Raw genomic sequence first — 16173 nt, forward strand, 5'->3', positions numbered from 1 at the left:
CCACCCCATCCCACTTCCCTCTAATTGGTCACGTTCAAAAAGTTAATCTATTATCGCTTTTTGATACCCAATGATTTGATAGCTATTTAGAATGGCTTTGTCAGTTCTCAATTTGAGTCATGATGGTTTTGTTGTTTTACTAATGCTGGAGGATGGTCATTGAGGCACAATTTAGCAACACCGACATTTTTTTTGTATGTGGTGAACAATTTTTGCTAGGTTCTGAAGAAACATGCGATGATATTAGGTGCGATCCAATGGCCACGCCGGAAAAGCAGCTCACCACAGCGCAGCATGGCGGATAGAAGTCGGGAGACCCTGCTCCCGGGGTCGGGGATCGCTTGGAGGCCTTGGAGATCGGGACGCCATTTTCTCGCTACACTGGGAAGTTCTGGCGAGCGAAACCCCCCACTGTACAAAACAGGGCTATGTGCGGCCTTGGCCGCGTGTTCCCCACTGAGGCCCCTTATACAACGCGAGTCGTGTTGAATAGTCACGTGTTTCTCGGCACTGCGAGCTCTGGGAAACACGTGGCTAAATGCGCTCGCTATGGGACTTTGTTCCCATTTAGTTGAACTGAGCCCATTGACACAGGAGGCAAAAATGCACAAAACAAACAACAATATGACTGAACCAATTCAATGAAGAAGAGTACTGAGAATTGATAAAGCTAATGCTCATGAGAGTTTGCCAATCTGACACTTGAAAGGAGAAAAATTGAAAAGCTCCTCTCAATCCTGTTCAAAAGAATACCATGGAGTTTATCTGAATATTACCCCAGTGTTTAACAGCTGAAAATGTGCATACTACTGGCAGTCATGCCAAGACACGTAATGAAGCAGGAATATGTGAGTTGTAAGTATTTTACAACTAACATCGCCTTTACCTGGCTGAACTTGAGCCCCAGATCTGCCAGAACCCAGGCTCCAGCTGTGTACAGGGCATGTAAGAAAAAAACTGGACATGATTGAAGTTCAACTGTGTTTTTTTTCAGCAGATCTCCTCCAAATTAAAAATTCAGCAGTGACTAAAAATGACCCACAATAGCAGCTACACGGAGCTAAGGCCAGTACAATCATCTCAAACTGGGATCGCAAGTAAGTGGACTGCCAGAAAATTTCTCATCCCCTAAATGATGAATTATTGCAAGTGAGAGAGAGAGAGAGAGAGACAGAGAGCACATGCACAGGCGTGTGTGTGCAAGAGTGAGTGAGAGAAAGTGAATGAGTGAAAAGTAGTGTAAATGTGAGAGTTTGCAAGCATGTGAATGAGTGAGAGAAAGAGTTAAGAGAGCAAGGGAAACTTGTTAAATTTAGGACTGATTTGAATGTAGCCCATATGGCTCACGTGGGAAAAGCAATTGATCAGAACATCAACTGTCCTGGAGTTTAATGCAGAATATTGGTGGTGGGCAAGCGTATCAAAGTTTCCTAACGTATCAAAGAATATCTTAATGAGGAAGGGGAGATGATGGCGTAGTAATGTTGTTACTGGACTAGTAGGTATAGAAATCTGGAATTAAAAGTCTAGTGATGACCATGAAACCATTGTCAATCGGCGTAACCATAAGACACAGGAGCGGAAGTAAGGCCATTCGGCCCATCGAGTCCACTCCGCCATTCAATCATGGCTGATTTCAACTCCATTTACCCGCTCTCTCTCCATAGCCCTTAATTCCTCGAGAAATCAAGAATTTATCAACTTCTGTCTTAAAGACACTCAACGTCCCGGCCTCCACCGCCCTCTGTGGCAATGAATTCCACAGACCCACCACTCTCTGGCTGAAGAAATTTCTCCTCATCTCTGTTCTAAAGTGACTCCCTTTTATTCTAAGGCTGTGCCCCCGGGTCCTAGTCTCCCCTGCTAATGGAAACAACTTCCCTACGTCCACCCTATCTAAGCCATTCATTATCTTGTAAGTTTCTATTAGATCTCCCCTCAACCTCCTAAACTCCAATGAATATAGTCCCAGGATCCTCAGACGTTCATCGTATGTTAGGCCTACTATTCCTGGGATCATCCGTGTGAATCTCCGCTGGACCCGCTCCAGTGCCAGTATGTCCTTCCTGAGGTGTGGGGCCCAAAATTGCTCACAGTATTCTAAATGGGGCCTAACTAATGCTTTATAAAGCTTCAGAAGTACATCCCTGCTTTTATATTCCAAGCCTCTTGAGATGAATGACAACATTGCATTTGCTTTCTTAATTACGGACTCAACCTGCAAGTTTACCTTTAGAGAATCCTGGACTAGGACTCCCAAGTCCCTTTGCACTTCAGCATGATGAATTTTGTCACCGTTTAGAAAATAGTCCATGCCACTATTCTTTTTTCCAAAGTGCAAGACCTCGCACTTGCCCACGTTGAATTTCATCAGCCATTTCTTGGACCACTCTCCTAAACTGTCTAAATCTTTCTGCAGCCTCCCCACCTCCTCCATACTACCTGCCCCTCCACCTATCTTTGTATCATCGGCAAACTTAGCCAGAATGCCCCCAGTCCCGTCATCTAGATCGTTAATATATAAAGAGAACAGCTGTGGCCCCAACACTGAACCCTGCGGGACACCACTCGTCACTGGTTGCCATTCCGAAAAAGAACCTTTTATCCCAACTCTCTGCCTTCTGCCTGACAGCCAATCATCAATCCATGTTAGTACCTTGCCTCGAATACCATGGGCCTTATTTTACTCAGCAGTCTCCCGTGAGGCACCTTATCAAAGGCCTTTTGGAAGTCAAGATAGATAACATCCATTGGCTCTCCTTGGTCTAACCTATTTGTTATCTCTTCCAAGAACTCTAACAGGTTTGTCAGGCACGACCTCCCCTTACTAAATCCATGCTGACTTGTCCTAATCTGACCCTGCACTTCCAAGAATTTTGAAATCTCATCCTTAACAATGGATTCTAGAATCTTGCCAACAACCGAGGTTAGGCTAATTGGCCTATAATTTTCCATCTTTTTCCTTGTTCCCTTCTTGAACAGGGGGATTACAACCGCGATTTTCCAATCCTCTGGGACTTTCCCGGACTCCAGTGACTTTTGAAAGATCATAACTAACGCCTCCACTATTTCTTCAGCTATCTCCTTTAGAACTCTAGGATGTAGTCCATCGGGGCCCGGAGATTTATCAATTTTTAGACCTCTTAGTTTCTCTAGCACTTTCTCCTTTGTGATGGCTACCATATTCAACTCTGCCCCCTGACTCTCCGGAATTGTTGGGATATTACTCATGTCTTCTACTGTGAAGACTGACGCAAAGTACTTATTTAGTTCCTCAGCTATTTCCTTGTCTCCCATCACAAAATTACCAGCGTCATTTTGGAGCGGCCCAATGTCAACTTTTGCCTCCCGTTTGTTTTTAATGTATTTAAAGAAACTTTTACTATCATTCCTAATGTTACTGGCTAGCCTACCTTCATATTTGATCCTCTCTTTCCTTATTTCTCTCTTTGTTATCCTCTGTTTGTTTTTGTAGCCTTCCCAATCTTCTGACTTCCCACTACTCTTTGCCACATTATAGGCTTTCTCTTTTGCTTTGATGCATTCCCTAACTTCCTTTGTCAGCCATGGCTGCCTAATCCCCCCTCTGATAACCTTTCTTTTCTTTGGGATGAACCTCTGCACTGTGTCCTCAATTACTCCCAGAAACTCCTGCCATTGCTGTTCTACTGTCTTTCCCACTAGGCTCTGCTCCCAGTCGATTTTCGTCAGTTCCTACCTCATGCCCCTGTAGTTACCTTTATTTAACTGTAACACCTTTACATCTGATTCTACCTTCTTTCTTTCAAATTGGAGATTGAATTCTACCATATTATGATCACTGCCTCCTAAGTGCTCCCTTACTTTAAGATCTTTAATCAAGTCTGGCTCATTACATTACACTAAGTCCAGAATGGCCTGTTCCCTTGTGGGCTCCATCACAAGCTGTTCCAAAAAGCCCTCCTGTAAACATTCAATGAATTCCCTTTCCTTGGGTCCACTGGCAGCATTATTTACCCAGTCCACCTGCATATTGAAGTCCCCCATGATCACTGTGACCTTGCCTTTCTGACATGCACTTTCTATTTCGTGGTGCATTTTGTGCCCCCGGTCCTGACCACTGTTAGGAGGCCTGTACATAACTCCCATTATGGTTTTTTTGCCTTTGTGGTTCCTCAACTCTACCCACACAGACTCCACATCATCTGACCCTATGTCATTTAGTGCTATTGATTTAATTTCATTCCTAATTAACAAGGCAACCCCGCCCCCTCTGCCCACCTCCCTGTCTTTTCAATAGGTTGTGAATCCCTGGATGTTTAAATGCCAGTCCTGAACCCCCTGCAACCATGTCTCTGTGATGCCTACCACATCATACCAGCCAGTCACAATCTGGGCCACAAGCTCATCTACCTTGTTCCGTACACTACGCGCATTTAAATATAGCACCTTTAATTCTCTATTGACCGTCCCTTTTTGTTTTCTTGGTGTGGTGGACCTTGGTTTACTGAGCCTTTCCATAAACTGTGTTATATTTTGTGGGATGGGGACTATCGTAACCTCTCCTGAGTTTTGTCTTTTCGTGCTTTTTTGTATTCCTAAGCAGCTACGCTTCCCACTGATTACTTCACCTCTTGGTTCCCTGACTTTCCCTTCCTCCCCAATCTTTAGTTTAAAGTCCTATTGACCACCCTATTTATTCTTTTCGCCAGAACACTGGTCCCAGCTCGGTTCAGGTGGAGACCATCCCAACGGTATAGGTCCCCCCTGTCCCAAAACTGATGCCAGTGTCCCACGAAAAGGAATCCCTCATTCCCACACCACTCTTTCAGCCACGTGTTAACTTCCCTTATTCTTGCCTCCCTATGCCAATTTGTACGTGGCTTGGGCAGTAATCCGGAGATTATGACCCTTGAGGACCTGTTTTTTTAATTTGAATCCTAGCTCTTTATAATCTCTAAACAGGTTCTCTTTCCTAGACTTGCCTATGTTGTTGGTACCGACATGGACCACAACAACTGGATCCTCCCCCTCCGTCTCCAGTATCCTTTCAAGCCGGTCAGAGATGTCCCGCACCCTAGCACCGGGCAGGCAACATACCATGCGGGACTCTTTATCCTGCTCACAAAGGATACTATCTATCCCCCTGATAATAGAATCCCCAACAACTACAACTTGCCTATTTACTCCCTCCCCTTGAATGGCCTGCTGAACCATGGTGCCTTGGTCAGCTGACTCATCCTTCCTGCAGCCCTGTTCGCCATCCACACAGGGAGCAAGTGCCTCATACCTGTTGGACAGAGTCAAGGGCTGAGGCTCCTGAGTTCCTGACTGCTGGTTCCCTTTACCTGCCTGACTTGCAGTCACACCCTGCTGTCCCTGGCCACTGGCAGGATTTAAACTACTTACTCTGACAGGTGTGACTGCCTCCTGAAACACAGTGTCCAGGTAAGTCTCCCCCTCCCGGATGTGCCTCAGTGTTTGAAGCTCAGACTCCAGCTCATCAACTCTGAGCCGGAGCTCTTCGAGCAGCCAACACTTACTGCAGATGTGGTCGCTGCAGCTCGCAATGGGATCTGCCAGCTCCCACATCAAGCAGCTCAAGCACATCACCTGACCAGCCATCACTAATTAATTAATTAGTTTAATTTAAGTTTATGAGTTTAGCTGTGTTTTTAAAAAAATTTGGGGCAGATTTGCAATCAACCACTCAGATCACAGCTTCCCTCTGACGTCAATTTTGGGAAAAAAACTGGAAAACTGGAAAACAGGAAGTTTCCGTTAGGTTTTTATACTCACAGAGACTGCTCCTCCTCCTCCGAACGGCTCCCGAAATTAGGCCCGAAGAAAGAGAGAGAACAACACAGTAGGGAAAAAGCACCTTCTCCCACTCTTCACCGAATTACCTCACTGCACCAAATTACCAAATTCTCACTCGGTCTGTATCTCTCTCACTCAGGCTGGTTCCCATCTGGTTCACTAACATCCTTTAAGGAAGGAAATCTGCCGTCCTTACCTGGTCTGGCCTACATGTGACCCACAACAATGTGATCGACTCTAAAAAACCCTCAGGAATGGGCAATAAATGCTGGCCCAGCCAGAGACACCCATATCCCAAGGACGAATAAACAAAAAAAGAATATCAATAAGTGAACAATTTCAGCTACCTTTGCTGACAGTTTTTCTGGCCTTAGTTCCACACTCACTTTTGTATGCCCAGGGTAACCTGATGTAGGGTGTTGGTTACAGTTGGGTAGGTCTGAAGAAGTCTTTATAGTTTTACGTAAGTTAACTATAAGTCTTTATTGACTCTGAGAATTATTTACAAATATGCAGTAAAGGGTACAAGCTTGGTGGAACTCACTACTCTGTTCAAGACTAGACTGACCTTGGGTGCAGGTCATGTACTCTCTTACATCGCTGTGTGGGTGGTACTGTGCTCAGTCCCACATTAACCCTCTACCAGACCCTTATACTACATCACCGTTTCCCAAGATTGCTGCTGGGCTACAATTCTCCCGGCATCGGAGCCCTTCAGAACTTTGTCCAAGGGCCCAAACTTCATAGGTAAAAATTGTTAGTGTGAATTAGTAGGATCTCTACCATGAAGGTTGCATAACTACTTTTGATCTGGTTCACCTTCAATGCCCATACATAATTATTATGAAGGACCGTTGGATAATATTCAGGAATGGGATAACTGGTGGAATTCCTAGTCCAGAAACACTGAAGCCAACATCACCTCCCAACTAAATCACAATGAAACGGTGATCTTCTGATCTCTCGACCTAGTACTACTCTGACACCTATTTGAATTGTACAAAGTATATAGGCGACAGACAGAAGTATTCAAAATAAGTTAATTTAATTTCAATGAGTCTTCCGTAAAAAGTTACAATTAGGATAGTAATTAAAAGAGCTACAGATTTCTGTTTATGTTTCAGAAAGATAAACAGAAGGATAAATATAAAAGTGCTTTCGTTCATGCAGTATCATTTCAACACATCTCAAATTGCTTTACATAATTGAATTTTCTTGAAGTAAAATGGCTGTTATTTTGTAGGCAAACAAGACAGCCAGTCTTTTCACCAGTACAGTGTTAACAAAGTGCAGACTAAAGCCATTTTATCCCATCATGCCTCTTGGAAAGAGCTACCTGAGTAGTTCTACTCCCCTGTTCTTTCCCCATTAGCCCTTCAAAGTCAAGAATTTATCCAATGCATTTTTGAAAGTTGCTGTTGAATCTGCTTGTACCATCGTTTCAGTAACTGCATTCCAGATCATAACAACCCAGAACAAAACAATCTCTCATCTCTCCCCAAGAAATACTTGGGGGGCAATTCTCCGATATGGAGGCCAAGTGTTCGCGCTGTCATGAACGCTGTCGCGTTTCACAAATGGGCGCCGTGCCAACCCGCACATGCGCAGTCGGGGCAGCCCCATCCGGTGCATGCGCGGGGGACGTCTTACACACGCCGGCCCCTCACCAACATGGCGGCGGTGTTCTGGGGCCGCGCGCGGAAGGAGGCCGGCCCACCGATCGGTGGGCCCCGATCGCGGGCCAGACCCCATCGGAGGTCACCCCGGTGAAGGAGCCCCCCTCCGTCCCCCACAGGCCGCCCCTCCCAGCGTTCCCGCCGGCAGCGACCAGGGGTGGACGGCGCCATTGGGAACCTGTCGTGTCGTAGCGGCCGGTCGGCCCATCTGGGCCGGAGAATCACCGCTCGCCGGTTCTCCGAGCGGCCCGGTGCGAATCGCGCGCCGCTGGTTTCTAGGGGGTGGGAGAACCGCTTGCGGGCGTCGTGGCACGATTTGCGCGGCGCCCCGGCGATTCTCCCACCCGGCGTGGGGGGGGGGGGGGGGGGGGCGGGGAGAATAGCGCCCATAGCCTAACCAATTTTTCTTCTAAGCTGCAGTGTTTTGCCACTTGTCTGCACTATATTTGATATCATTTGAAAAAAGGATTTCACAGCACAGCATTTGGAAAGCAGTGGTATAATCAAACAAAGTCAGCATGGATTAACGAAAGGGAAATTATGCTTGACAAATCTACTGGAATTCTTTGAAGATGCAACAAATAGAGTTGACCACGGATATGCGGTGGATGTGGTTTATTTAGATGTGGCCTTTAGAAGGCTTTCGACAAGGTCTCACATAGCAGATTAGTATGCAAATTCAAAGCACGTGGGATTGCAGTGAGTGTCTTGAAATGGATAGAAAGCTGGTTAGCAGACATGAAGCAAAATGTTGAAATAAATGGGTCTTTTTCCAATTGGCAGGCAGTGACTAGTGGGGTATTGCAGGGATCTGAGCTAGGGCCCCAACTGTTCACATTATATATTAATGATTTGGATGAGGCAACAAAATGTATCTCCAAATTTGTAGATGATACAAAGATGTGTGGGAGGCTGAACTGTGAGGAGGATGCAGAAATGCTTCAGCGGGATTTGTACAGGCTGAGTGCATAGCATTTGCATGGCAGTTGCAGTATAACATGGATAAATGTGAGGTTATCCACTTTGGCAGTAAAAATAGGAAGGCAAAGCAGATTATTATTTGAATAGGTGTAAATTGAGAGAGGTGGATATTCAGCGAGACCTTGGTGTCCTCGTGCATAAGTTGCTGAAAGTAAGCGCGCAGGTACAACAGGCGGTAAAGAAGGCAAATGGTATGTTGGCCTTCATAGCGAGAGGATTTGTGTAAAGGAATAGGGATGTTTTGCTATAATTGTATCGGGCATTGGTGAGGTCACACCTGGAATATTGTGCGCAGTTTTGGTGCCCTTATCTGAGGAAGGATGTTCTTGCTATGGAGGAAGTGCAGCGAATGTTTACCAGGCTGATTCCTGGGATGGTGGGACTGTCATATCAGGAGAGACTAAATCGGTTAGGGTTATATTCATTGGATTTTTGAAGAGTGAGAGGGGATTCATAGAAACGTATAACAGTCTAACAGGATTAGACAGGGTAGATTCAGAAAGAATGTTCCCGATATTGGGAGAGTCAGAAAGAATGTTCCCGATGGTGGGAGAGTCCAGAACTAGGGGTCATAGTTTAAGGATAAGGGGTAAACCGTTTAGGACTGAGATGAGGAGACATTTCTTCACCCAGAGAGTGGTGAATCTGTGGAATTCGCCACCACAGTAAGTAGTTGAGACCAAAACATTATGTAATTTCAAGAAGTAATTAGATGTAGCTCTTGGGGTTAGAGGGATCAAGGGATATGGGGGAAGACGGGATGAGGATATTGAACTGGATGATCAGCCATGATCATAATGAATGGTGGAGGAGACGCGAAGGGCTTCCTCCTGCTTCTATTTTATAGAACATAGAACATAGAAAATACAGCACAGAACAGGCCCTTCGGCCCACGATGTTGTGCCGAACCTTTGTCCTAGATTAATCATAGATTATCATTGAATTTACAGTGCAGAAGGAGGCCATTCGGCCCTTTGAGTCTGCACCAGCTCTTGGAAAGAGCACCCTACCCAAACTCAACACCTCCACCCAACACCAAGGGCAATTTGGACATTAAGGGCAATTTATCATTGGCCAATTCACCTAACCCGCACATCTTTGGACTGTGGGAGGAAACCGGAGCACCCGGAGAAAACCCACGCAGACACGGGGAGGACGTGCAGACTCCGCACAGACAATGACCCAAGCTGGAATCGAACCTGGGACCATGGATCTGTGAAGCAATTGTGCTATCCACAATGCTACCGTGCTGCCCTTGAGAACAAATAAATCTACACTATATCATTTTCCCGTAATCCATGTACCTATCCAACAGCTGCTTGAAGGTCCCTAATGTTTCCGACTCAACTACTTCCACAGGCAGTGCATTCCATGCCCCCACCACTCTCTGGGTAAAGAACCTACCTCTGATATCCCTCCTATATCTTCCACCTTTCACCTTAAATTTATGTCCCCTTGTAATGGTGTGTTCCACCTGGGGAAAAAGTCTCTGACTGTCCACTCTATCTATTCCCCTGATCATCTTATAAACCTCTATCAAGTCGCCCCTCATCCTTCTCCGCTCTAATGAGAAAAGGCCTAGCACCCTCAACCTTTCCTCGTAAGACCTACTCTCCATTCCAGGCAACATCCTGGTAAATCTTCTTTGCACCTTTTCCAGAGCTTCCACATCCTTCCTAAAATGAGGCGACCAGAACTGTACACAGTACTCCAAATGTGGCCTTACCAAAGTTTTGTACAGCTGCATCATTACCTCATGGCTCTTAAATTCAATCCCTCTGTTAATGAACGCGAGCACACCATAGGCCTTCTTCACAGCTCTATCCACTTGAGTGGCAACTTTCAAAGATGTATGAACATAGACCCCAAGGTCTCTCTGCTCCTCCACAATGCCAAGAACTCTACCGTTAACCCTGTATTCCGCATTCATATTTGTCCTTCCAAAATGGACAACCTCACACTTTTCAGGGTTAAACTCCATCTGCCACTTCTCAGCCCAGATCTGCATCCTATCTCTGTCTCTTTGCAGCCGACAACAGCCCTCCTTACTATCCACAACTCCACCAATCTTCGTATCGTCTGCAAATTTACTGACCCACCCTTCAACTCCCTCATCCAAGTCATTAATGAAAATCACAAACAGCAGAGGACCCAGAACTGATCCCTGTGGTACACCACTGGTAACTGGGATCCAGGCTGAATATTTGCCATCCACCACCACTCTCTGACTTCTATCGGTTAGCCAGTTCGTTATCCAACTGGCCAAATTTCCCACTATCCCATGCCTCCTTACTTTGTGCAGAAGCCTACCATGGGGAACTTTATCAAATGCCTTACTAAAATCCATGTACACTACATCCACTGCTTTACCTTCATCCACATGCTTGGTCACCTCCTCAAAGAATTCAATAAGATTTGTAAGGCAAGACCTACCCCTCACAAATCCGTGCTGACTATCCCTAATCAAGCAGTGTCTTTCCAGATGCTCAGAAATCCTATCCTTCAGTGCCCTTTCCATTACTTTGCCTACCACCGAAGTAAGACTAACTGGCCTATAATTCCCAGGGTTATCCCTAGTTCCTTTTTTGAACAGGGGCACGACATTCGCCACTCTCCAATCCCCTGGTACCACCCCTGTTGACAGTGAGGACGAAAAGATAATTGCCAACGGCTCTGCAATTTCATCTCTTGCTTCCCATAGAATCCTTGGATATATCCCGTCAGGCCCGGGGGACTTGTCTATCCTCAAGTTTTTCAAAATGCCCAACACATCTTCCTTCCTAACAAGTATTTCCTCGAGCTTACCAATCTGTTTCACACTGTCCTCTCCAACAATATCGCCCCTCTCATTTGTAAATACAGAAGAAAAGTACTCATTCAAGACCTCTCCTATCTCTTCAGACTCAATACACAATCTCCCGCTACTGTCCTTGATCGGACCTACCCTCGCTCTAGTCATTCTCATATTTCTCACATATGTGTAAAAGGCCTTGGGGTTTTCCTTGATCCTACCCGCCAAAGATTGTTCATGCCCTCTCTTAGCTCTCCTAATCCCTTTCTTCAGTTCCCTCCTGGCTATCTTGTATCCCTCCAATGCCCTGTCTGAACCTTGTTTCCTCAGCCTTACATAAGTCACCTTTTCCCTCTTAACAAGACATTCAACCTCTCTTGTCAACCATGGTTCCCTCACTCGACCATCTCTTCCCTGCCTGACAGGGACATACATATCAAGGACACGTAGCACCTGTTCCTTGAACAAGTTCCACATTTCACTTGTGTCCTTCCCTGCCAGCCAATGTTCCCAACTTATGCACTTCAATTCTTGTCTGACAACATCGTATTTACCCTTCCCCCAATTGTAAACCTTGCCCTGTTGCACGTACCTATCCCTCTCCATTACTAAAGTGAAAGTCACAGAATTGTGGTCACTATCTCCAAAATGCTCCCCCACTAACAAATCTATCACTTGCCCTGGTTCATTACCCAGTACTAAATCCAATATTGCCCCTCCTCTGGTTGGACAATCTACATACTGTGTTAGAAAAGCTTCCTGGACACACTGCACAAACACCACCTCATCCAAACTATTTGATCTAAAGAGTTTCCACTCAATATTTGGGAAGTTAAAGTCGCCCATGACTACTACCCTATGACTTCTGCACCTTTCCAAAATCTGTTTCCCAATCTGTTCCTCCACATCTCTGCTACTATTGGGGGGCCTATAGAAAACTCCTAACAAGGTGACTGCTCCTTTCCTATTTCTGACTTCAACCCATACTACCTCAATAGGGTGATACTCCTCAAACTGCCTTTCTGCAGCTGTTATACTATCTCTAATTAATAATGCCACCCCCGCACCTCTTTTACCATCCTCCCTAATCTTATTGAAACATCTATAACCAGGGACCTCCAACAACCATTTCTGCCCCTCTTCTATCCAAGTTTCCGTGATGGCCACCACATCGTAGTCCCAAGTACCGATCCATGCCTTAAGTTCACCCACCTTATTCCTGATGCTTCTTGCGTTGAAGTATACACACTTCAACCCATCTCCGTGCCTGCAAATACTCTCCTTTGTCAGTGTTCCCTTCCCCACTGCCTCATTACAAGCTTTGGCGTCCTGAATATCGGCTACCTTAGTTGCTGGACTACAAATCCGGTTCCCATTCCCCGGCCAAATTAGTTTAAACCCTCCCGAAGAGTACTAGCAAACCTCCCTCCCAGGATATTGGTGCCCCTCTGGTTCAGATGCAACCCGTCCTGCTTGTACAGGTCCCACCTTCCCCAGAATGCGCTCCAATTATCCAAATACCTGAAGCCCTCCCTCCTACACCATTCCTGCAGCCACGTGTTCAACTGCACTCTCTCCCTATTCCTAGCCTCGCTATCACGTGGCACCGGCAACAAACCAGAGATGACAACTCTGTCTGTCCTGGCTTTCAACTTCCAGCCTAACTCCCTAAACTTGTTTATTACCTCCACACCCCTTTTCCTACCTATGTCGTTGGTACCAATGTGCACCACGACTTCTGGCTGCTCCCCCTCCCCCTTAAGGATCCTGAAGACACGATCCGAGACATCCCTGGCCCTGGCACCCGGGAGGCAACATACCTTCCGGGAGTCTCGCTCGCGACCACAGAATCTCCTATCTATTCCCCTAACCATTGAATCTCCTACAACTATTGCTTTTCTATTCTCCCCCTTCCCTTCTGAGCCCCAGAGCCAGACTCAGTGCCAGAGACCTGGCCGCTAGGGCCTTCCCCCGGTAGGTCATCCCCCCAACAGCATCCAAAACGGTATACTTGTTTTGAAGGGGAACGGCCACGAGGGATCCCTGCACTGTCTGCCTGTTTGTTTTTTTCCCCCTGACTGTAACCCAGCTATTCTTGTCCTGTACCTTGGGTGTGGTTACCTCCCTGTAACTCTTCTCAATCACCCCCTCTGCCTCCCGGATGATCCAAAGTTCATCCAGCTTCAGCTCCAGTTCCCTAACACGGTCTTTGAGGAGCTGAAGTTGGGTGCACTTCCCGCAGGTATAGTCAGTGGGGACACCGGTGGTATCCCTCACCACCCACATCCTACAGGAGGAGCATGTAACTGGCCTAGCCTCCATCCCCTCTTACCTTACAGAATATAGCTGCTGTGTGGACTAACTAGATCTCCGCCCTCCGACTCTGCTCCCAGTCAGCTACACTTCCTGTAAACTCCTGGCTCTCTTCGCACTCTTTGCGGAAATGTCGGAAACAAAATGAAAGGACACCTTACTCCCTCCTCACCTAACTCCCTCGGTCACCAAACTCTCACTATCGCACTCAAAAAGCACCAAATTCAGCACTCCCTCGGTCACCAAACTCTCACTATCGCACTCAAAAAGCACCAAATTCAGCACTCCCTCGGTCACCAAACTCTCACTATCGCACTCAAAAAGCACCAAATTCAGCACTCCCTCGGTCACCAAACTCTCACTATCGCACTCAAAAAGCACCAAATTCAGCACTCCCTCGGTCACCAAACTCTCACTATCGCACTCAAAAAGCACCAAATTCAGCACTCCCTCGGTCACCAAACTCTCACTATCGCACTCAAAAAGCACCAAATTCAGCACTCCCTCGGTCACCAAACTCTCACTATCGCACTCAAAAAGCACCAAATTCAGCACTCAGTGCAAACAAAGTCTGCACTGTAGGGGATCACTTTTATACTGTGAATCTAGCCTCTGAAAAACTGGCCTAATCCAATTAACTAATTAACAAGCTCCAGCTGCAAGTGCCTAGAAGTAGAAGCCTGTTTAAAGCTGATTGAAAATTCACCTTCTTCTAAACCAAACAGCAACTTTTAAGTTAATTAACTAAATAAAAGAAAGACTAAACTTTAGATAAAAATGAAGCCTTATACTCCCTCGGTCACCAAACTCTCACTATCGCACTCAAAAAGCACCAAATTCAGCACTCAGTGCAAACTGAGTGCATGTTTCTATGCATTTGTCATTTTATCTAACTCAATCTACAAATCTTGGGCTGCCTCCTCCAGTTCATTGTCCATTCTAGTCTCGTAACACCTGCAAATCTGATGAATTAGTTTCTGAATCCAAGTCAGTGATGTAAATTAGAATCTCTAGGGTCACAACAACAGGCTCTGAGGCACCTCACTCAGTAACAAACCCCCACAACCCTGACATGACACATTTAATCTGTCTTTCAGCCAACTGATTAATTTTTCTCATGATTTACTTACCCTCAATTGGCACAGCATTGAGATTAATGAATAGCTTTCAAAGTGAAACTGCAAGGGTTGCTGATTTATTCAACAATACCACACAAAAACAATATAATAGGCAAGGTAGTGCTGTGGGAGCTGACCTCTGCATGTCATATCTGGGGGTGCTCAACGATGGTGTGCTGTCAAAAACAAAAGATGAAAATTGCTTTCCCCTCACTCCACCCAGAAACAACTATTCCCCATTTCAAAGATCATACAACATCCCCATCCACTCCCAACGCAGGCTCAAGCAAAAGAAACACCGGCTTACTGGAAATGTAGCAATTTATTTTATCATCAGTGAGCAGCTGAGTTTTACAGTAAATGACAAAGGGACAGAATGTTAGTCAGGCGTATGACAAAGCTATGTTAATACAGTGGAGTGAAGGTCCCAGAAAACATTCAATTCTGGGAATACTCTTATTGGAATAATAAGAAGCTATTACTAATGGTCTTGTCACACCTTTGCAGCGCAAATGCCAAGTAATATCATGAAAATCTGTTGCATTGCAATTCCCTTTGATTACATCACCCCAGCCATGGAATAGAATAATGCTGCTCCATTAGGATACTTAGAGGCCTTTGCGACTCATTCACATCGGCTCCACTGTTTGTATTCAAAGAAAAACAATGTGACGCATTACAAGTATGGAGAGGGCACACTATTCATGCACACTGGATGATGTGGATTTCTACAAAACTCCTAATGATTAGTACAATGCAAATAACACAATACAGCTGTATTCAGGTAAGCTCAGTGTTATAAAGCATAAAGTGTGTGGCTAATGTAACTTCATAATGTAACTTCAATACACTATACCTATCCCAGTAGATTGGTTCAATAAAAGCATTAGCCAGCTAACTCGATGACTCTTTGTGTTACTTTCTACATAAATGTATGCAACTAAAGGAAAATATTTATTCTAGTCAGGGAATGACGGTTTATTAGGAAAGTTACGGTATTCAATTGTGAAGAAAATCATTCTCCCTGACCTTGAACACTATTAATAAATCCAAAGCTTCATGCTGCTTCGGTTACAAAGAACAAAAGGTACAATTTACTTCTGCTTCTGTATAATTAGTGCTTTATACCACTTTCTACAGCAAGCAGCTTTTCATGGCACTGGAGTATGAATAAGTAATGGTAATTTGTTGCAGGAGAATTCAGGTCAGTAATATAGCTGACTGACTGTAAAGTGCTGTGGTACATTGTGAGGTTGTGAAGGGTGCTACAGAAATGCAAGTTTTATTCTTTCTTTCATGAACCCGTTGGGTTTTCATCAATAACGGACTTTCCTGGTCACAACTTATGGCAGTTAGGATTGGAAATGGCATCGTCTGAAAGTCCAGTGCCTAGGCTAAAACAAAGGTAACTGGTCCAATATAATCACATTTAGACTCCAGCACGGAGACTAGCTCCAGCTGGGTGAAGCAGGTTAGTGGATGGACAAAGGGAGCT

General features: G+C 45.4%; 1 protein-coding gene across 2 annotated transcripts in view; it reads right to left on the minus strand.

Annotated features, from left to right (window-relative positions):
- LOC140405517 (ribosomal protein S6 kinase alpha-5) overlaps positions 1-16173 on the minus strand; it is a 365875-nt gene that overhangs the window by 27281 nt on the left and 322421 nt on the right. The window lies entirely within an intron of this gene.

Source organism: Scyliorhinus torazame, chromosome 2, assembly GCF_047496885.1.
Source record: "Scyliorhinus torazame isolate Kashiwa2021f chromosome 2, sScyTor2.1, whole genome shotgun sequence".
Lineage (NCBI taxonomy): Eukaryota > Metazoa > Chordata > Chondrichthyes > Carcharhiniformes > Scyliorhinidae > Scyliorhinus > Scyliorhinus torazame.